The following is a 7,480-nucleotide window of genomic DNA, read 5'->3' on the forward strand; positions in this document are numbered from 1 at the left end:
GGTGACCTGACTTTGGGGGGCAAAAACGGTATTATAAGTTTGGAATTTGGAAAAATACCAGGAAATAGAAGTTGTAGATAATTGAATTATCTTTCCAACCATAGGTCGTGGGTTCCCAGGTGACGTCGGGACAAGGAGATATGGACATTTTAATGCAGAAAGGTTAGTGGGCTAGGCCCAATCCGAGCCCAACCGGGTTAGGCCCATTACCCAAGTTTTTATAAGTGAAAATTTCGGCCTTCCTCCTCATTTTAAGACCTGTAACAACCAGAAAATTCTGGAAAGAGAGAGAGAGGAGCTTTGGAGAGAAGAAAAACTAATTTTGACCAAAATCCGAGCCCCGAATCCCGAAGCCCATGAAGGGAAAAGTGTTGTACGCTGCGTTGTCTTCAATTTGAACTAAAAATCAACCAAGGAGGAGGGTCATAACGTGGTGGCTGAATTCTTAAGGTATGAATAAGGTTCATTTTCATTGCTAACAAGTTTCTTTAAAGTTTTAACGGATTAGAACGGGAAAATAGCGATATAAATTCGTCCGTTGGCATTGTGAATTATGGAATGAGATTTGAAGAGAATTTTGGATGAAAATAAATGTAGTTCACTTGTATAATGTGGAGGAAAAATGGTTTAAGATGGCATGAAAAATTGTTGGAAAATGATTATAGGAACTTATGTGATTTTAATGTAATTTTTATGTAAATATGGAAATGAAGTTTTAAATGTGAATGGCTATGTTGGTTGGTGGATTTGGAGGGATGTAAGTCCATATTAGCATGAAAGGTTGGTTGTTAAGTTGTTATGGGAAGTTTTGTGATTTTATGGTAGATTTATGTAATTATGAAAATGGAATTGTTAAGGTGTAAATTATGATTATGGTTGATGAAATTGGAAGATGGAAATATGTTATGAATATGTAGGTTGAAGATTTGAAGTTTTGGGTGAATTATGTTTTGGTGGAAAGTTTGTATATTTTGTATATCTTGTGAATATTTCGTAGAAATGATATGAAATATTTCCAAATTATATTGTGATGATCTAGATGATGAATGTGAAACCATTGAGGTTAGTTTGGAAATTGAAGTTGAAATGAAGGTTATGACATTATGTTGGGAAGATAGCTAGTTAAGTTATATTGTGTTTACAGTGATTGTTGTTGTTGGGTTGTTGTTGATTGTTTTGGCCGAGTTAAATTCTCGGGGATGCTATATGTATAGGGGAGATGCTGCCCAAATTTCTGTAGGTAATTATGAATAAAGATTGAATACTTAAAGATTGGAAATTGAGAATTGGTAAATGTGACCAATTGCAGATTTTGGGCGAAACGGGAATTGAATTTGGAAAGGCGTAAAGAGCATACAAGGTATGTAAAGCTATCCCGATTATTCTTTTGGCATGTCCTAGGTGTACTAGGATCGGATTCGAGCCTCGGAAAGTATTCTGCTCATCGGAATCCGCATTTGAAAATACCCCTTTTTCATTCAATGGAATTGAACCCTATAAGTATGCTTTATTGAAAGAATTGTGCAAACTTCCGCAAATTGTTTAGAAATTTATGGAATGTCCCCAGAATCTCCGTAGGTGACTTTATAAGCTTAAAATACGTAATTTGAGCCCACCGCTTCGTTTGTCCCGAGGTGGGCCCACTATTTCCGATTTTACCCTTTTAGTGGTTATGACTTGTCTTCGAGCGTTTTTTTTTAAAGAAATGTTTTTAACTACGCTTGTAATTACTAAATAAAACTTGTTTTAAATATTCCATTAAGTCTTGTAAAACTGTTTCGGAACTTGGAAACGAACTTAGAAAGATTATGCTTCTGTAATCCATTATGACATCTGAAATACACTCACTATGATTCTGTCCGATTTCATTATTTCGATTTGTCATCCGATAGGTCTTATTGAGTCTCTGGAAATATATGACATTCGTTTGAATTATTTTGATAAGCCCCATAATGTATTTTGAAACATGAAAATGATTACAAAAAGCTTATTTTGACATATGCTATTGGGATATCCGAAATGCATACACTATGATTACTGCTCCGCTTCTGTCATATGGTTTGTCATCTGAATTATGCTACTGAGTCTCCGTAAATGTGCTATATTTTATTTTGCATTAGTTTCTCACTACTCCATTCGTGGATGCCCCAATGTTTCCCACACTGAGCCCGGGCCAGGATATGTTGTCAAGCGTATTCCTCTGCATTGTTCGCCGTGCCTCGATGTGAGGGGGCAGGTATACATGTACATGGGTTGTGGAGTATGATGTGCCATGTACACACTCTGATATGATATGATATGATCTGATATGGCCATCTGATATGATATGTTATGTTACGGGGTTATCCCCTATTCTGCTCCTTATGTGTGGTGGCACCAGCGTCGGGGGGTGGCCACGTTCTGTTTGCCGAGTCCCTTGAAAGGGGTCGGATATGATATGGTATATGTTTCTGTACACACTCCTCATGTTTCGAAAATATGCATTTGATACTTCGGATGTTACACTCACTTCTCTGTAAGCTCTGTTTCGGTTATGATCTTGTTCCATAATGGGACCAGGTACGACATATGTTTCCAGCGAATATTATTTATGCTATATGATCAGCATTTTGCTAATCTGGATATTCAGTTCATTTTCTGTATCTTCTGCTTCGATTATGACTTTGTTTACTATGTTCCGTGCTTTACATACTCAGTACATATTTCGTACTGACCCCCTTCCTTCGGGGGCTGCGTTTTCATGCCGCGCAGGTACAAACGACAGGTTTGCTGATCCGCCCGCTTAGGACTTTATTCTGCTATTTTGGAGCGCTCCTTTATCCGGAGCCCATATTTTGGTACAGTCTTCTGCTATCGTATATATGTACATTATTCAGGGGTACGACGGGGCCCTGTCCCGTCTTATGATTCTGTTATGTTCTGTAGAGGTCTGTAGACATACTTGTGTGGGTTCTGTATATGTTTTGGATGATATGATCTGTGACAGCCTTATCGGCTTCCATGTACTATGTCGGTTCATTTATGATAATTACTAACGCCAATTGATTTTTTTTTACATTTAAAAATATTCTGCTGATATGCTAGTTTGGGTTATTGGGTACGTTTGGGTGTCCAGCACGGACACTAGTCGCGGCCTACGGAGTTGGGTCGTGACAAAAGTGGTATCAGAGCAGTTCGTCCTCGGAATGTCTACAGACCGTGTCTAGTAGAGTCTTGTTTATCGGTGTGTTGTGCACCACATCTATAAACAGGAGGCTACAGGGCATTTAGGGTGTTACCTTTCTTTGAATCTTAGATCGTGCGATAGAGCCAGCTGTAGGAAATGAATTCCTTTTTTTTATTAACCCTTGATTTCAGCTGGAGGACGGTATCGACGTAAGACAGCGACTGATGATATTGGAAGCTGCACAGTACACAGGTAAGTAATGGTATGAAAGACGTATGCTGGGTAAGGTATTTGAAGTACGATTGAAACACAAGCTGAAGATTAAAAAGAAAAATAAACAGGAAAGTGTAGCAGGTGCCATTTGAGTTGGGCATGTGAGGTAAGCCTCGGCATCTTTGTACTCTTATTTGAAATTGTTAGCCCCGTGTAGCTATGATGCGATATGATATGATATGTATATACGTATATGTGTTGGCCCTGTGAGGCATGGTTGGTATTTCCTGTGTACAGGTTTTGGGATAGTAAGAAATACAGAGGAATCTCTGCCCAAACTTTTCTAGGAATATGAAGAGGAAAATGAGACATAAATTCTTAACATGTCTTGAAGGTCGATACCGATAGGGTAAATCTATTTTGTTGGATTAAAAGTTTAAGAGATACCCTCCATGTCATTTGTAAGAAGCATTATCCTTGTTTGGAGAATTTTATCTCGAGAAAGCATATACGAGTAGCAAGTTCGCAATTTATTTAAATGAACCAGAAATATGTTCCAACCCCATTTTGCTTTAGCACAGCCCATGTGAAGGGCAAAAATATGTGGAAGGGCAAAAATGTCCAACGATCAAGTTTCCTCTAATTGAAAGAATACAAAGTGTATGACAAGCAGTCGGGAATTGAGTGGTTCGCTCACGACTCAAATATAATATATATATATATATATATATATATACATGGAGGTAAATATTGAAGACGTACAGGGGGCAACACGGTAACTATATAGTCAGAAAAGTAAAAGAATTCTCGCTAGGTCGGGGTGGGACCCGCTACGAGAACGTTCTGAAAAGCTGTCAAGACCCCGACTTGTCTTAAATTACGTGACAAAGGACGTGCAGGGCAATTGGTGTAATTATAACGGCCTTAACGTGCCTAAATGCATTAAAGTTGTAAGGTTAAGCGTGCTAGGGCCAGAGCAATTCTGGGATGGGTGACCCCCTGGGAAGTAAACTAAAATTTTCACAAGTATAGGAATAAGGGACGAATGGGAAATTTGAGGTAACTTAAAGGAAATTAGGATATGCGGAGTGATTAGAAACACTCAAGAAGTCGGGTAGACTAAGACAAGATAAGCTGGTGAGGAAGAAGATAGCGCAATGCAGCTTGGGAATGAGAGTAAGTTTGAATAAGCGTTTGAGAATTGTTTTGTAAGCAAAATGGTAGTAAATGTATATTTGTACACATGACACCCCATTCATGATTGTACCGACCGACAGGTGGACCTCAGCAGCCAGTGTCGCGAGGTATGAAAGACATTAACCGAACAGAATTTGAGAGACAAAGCGAAAGACATGGTACAGATATTATAAGTAAACTGACACTAGTTCCGTCGCCAGCTAAGGCCGGGACGTTCCAGCACAACGATGTTTGGAAATAGAAAAAAAAAAAGGGCGAGTACGTAAAAGGGGGACAGTAATAGTAACGTTTGGGAAATTTTGAAGGAAAGAAAGAGACCTCTCCGACGTATTATAATACCCCATAAGGCTAGTTGAACATTCGAGGACGAATGTCCTAAAGGGGGTGAGGATGTTACATCCCGTATTTTTGAACGTCGGATTAATTGTAAGTTGAGGTGGGGCCCACACGTCAAGATTTTTTTTGGGACATGTGACAAATTATATGAATCACATATGTGAAGTTAAACACAACTCAAGAAGGACCCTTGGGCCAAATCAAAGTGGAAGTCCTCCAAACGAATATTTTTAAGAAAACGTTTTCGGGTGACCTGACTTTGGGGGGCAAAAACGGTATTATAAGTTTGGAATTTGGAAAAATACCAGGAAATAGAAGTTGTAGATAATTGAATTATCTTTCCAACCATAGGTCGTGGGTTCCCAGGTGACGTCGGGACAAGGAGATATGGACATTTTAATGCAGAAAGGTTAGTGGGCTAGGCCCAATCCGAGCCCAACCGGGTTAGGCCCATTACCCAAGTTTTTATAAGTGAAAATTTCGGCCTTCCTCCTCATTTTAAGACCTGTAACAACCAGAAAATTCTGGAAAGAGAGAGAGAGGAGCTTTGGAGAGAAGAAAAACTAATTTTGACCAAAATCCGAGCCCCGAATCCCGAAGCCCATGAAGGGAAAAGTGTTGTACGCTGCGTTGTCTTCAATTTGAACTAAAAATCAACCAAGGAGGAGGGTCATAACGTGGTGGCTGAATTCTTAAGGTATGAATAAGGTTCATTTTCATTGCTAACAAGTTTCTTTAAAGTTTTAACGGATTAGAACGGGAAAATAGCGATATAAATTCGTCCGTTGGCATTGTGAATTATGGAATGAGATTTGAAGAGAATTTTGGATGAAAATAAATGTAGTTCACTTGTATAATGTGGAGGAAAAATGGTTTAAGATGGCATGAAAAATTGTTGGAAAATGATTATAGGAACTTATGTGATTTTAATGTAATTTTATGTAAATATGGAAATGAAGTTTTAAATGTGAATGGCTATGTTGGTTGGTGGATTTGGAGGGATGTAAGTCCATATTAGCATGAAAGGTTGGTTGTTAAGTTGTTATGGGAAGTTTTGTGATTTTATGGTAGATTTATGTAATTATGAAAATGGAATTGTTAAGGTGTAAATTATGATTATGGTTGATGAAATTGGAAGATGGAAATATGTTATGAATATGTAGGTTGAAGATTTGAAGTTTTGGGTGAATTATGTTTTGGTGGAAAGTTTGTATATTTTGTATATCTTGTGAATATTTCGTAGAAATGATATGAAATATTTCCAAATTATATTGTGATGATCTAGATGATGAATGTGAAACCATTGAGGTTAGTTTGGAAATTGAAGTTGAAATGAAGGTTATGACATTATGTTGGGAAGATAGCTAGTTAAGTTATATTGTGTTTACAGTGATTGTTGTTGTTGGGTTGTTGTTGATTGTTTTGGCCGAGTTAAATTCTCGGGGATGCTATATGTATAGGGGAGATGCTGCCCAAATTTCTGTAGGTAATTATGAATAAAGATTGAATACTTAAAGATTGGAAATTGAGAATTGGTAAATGTGACCAATTGCAGATTTTGGGCGAAACGGGAATTGAATTTGGAAAGGCGTAAAGAGCATACAAGGTATGTAAAGCTATCCCGATTATTCTTTTGGCATGTCCTAGGTGTACTAGGATCGGATTCGAGCCTCGGAAAGTATTCTGCTCATCGGAATCCGCATTTGAAAATACCCCTTTTTCATTCAATGGAATTGAACCCTATAAGTATGCTTTATTGAAAGAATTGTGCAAACTTCCGCAAATTGTTTAGAAATTTATGGAATGTCCCCAGAATCTCCGTAGGTGACTTTATAAGCTTAAAATACGTAATTTGAGCCCACCGCTTCGTTTGTCCCGAGGTGGGCCCACTATTTCCGATTTTACCCTTTTAGTGGTTATGACTTGTCTTCGAGCGTTTTTTTTTAAAGAAATGTTTTTAACTACGCTTGTAATTACTAAATAAAACTTGTTTTAAATATTCCATTAAGTCTTGTAAAACTGTTTCGGAACTTGGAAACGAACTTAGAAAGATTATGCTTCTGTAATCCATTATGACATCTAAAATACACTCACTATGATTCTGTCCGATTTCATTATTTCGATTTGTCATCCGATAGGTCTTATTGAGTCTCTGGAAATATATGACATTCGTTTGAATTATTTTGATAAGCCCCATAATGTATTTTGAAACATGAAAATGATTACAAAAAGCTTATTTTGACATATGCTATTGGGATATCCGAAATGCATACACTATGATTACTGCTCCGCTTCTGTCATATGGTTTGTCATCTGAATTATGCTACTGAGTCTCCGTAAATGTGCTATATTTTATTTTGCATTAGTTTCTCACTACTCCATTCGTGGATGCCCCAATGTTTCCCACACTGAGCCCGGGCCAGGATATGTTGTCAAGCGTATTCCTCTGCATTGTTCGCCGTGCCTCGATGTGAGGGGGCAGGTATACATGTACATGGGTTGTGGAGTATGATGTGCCATGTACACACTCTGATATGATATGATATGATCTGATATGGCCATCTGATA

General features: G+C 38.0%; 1 long non-coding RNA gene across 1 annotated transcript; it reads left to right on the top strand.

Moving 5' to 3' along the window:
* Positions 1-275: 275 nt before the first annotated feature.
* LOC132610964 (uncharacterized) lies at positions 276-3,041 on the top strand. Its single transcript, XR_009571383.1, has 3 exons — positions 276-450; positions 1,310-1,360; positions 2,752-3,041. It is a non-coding gene; the product is annotated as an uncharacterized LOC132610964 (long non-coding RNA).
* Positions 3,042-7,480: the final 4,439 nt, after the last annotated feature.

This window comes from Lycium barbarum, chromosome 9 (genome assembly GCF_019175385.1).
Source record: "Lycium barbarum isolate Lr01 chromosome 9, ASM1917538v2, whole genome shotgun sequence".
NCBI lineage: Eukaryota > Viridiplantae > Streptophyta > Magnoliopsida > Solanales > Solanaceae > Lycium > Lycium barbarum.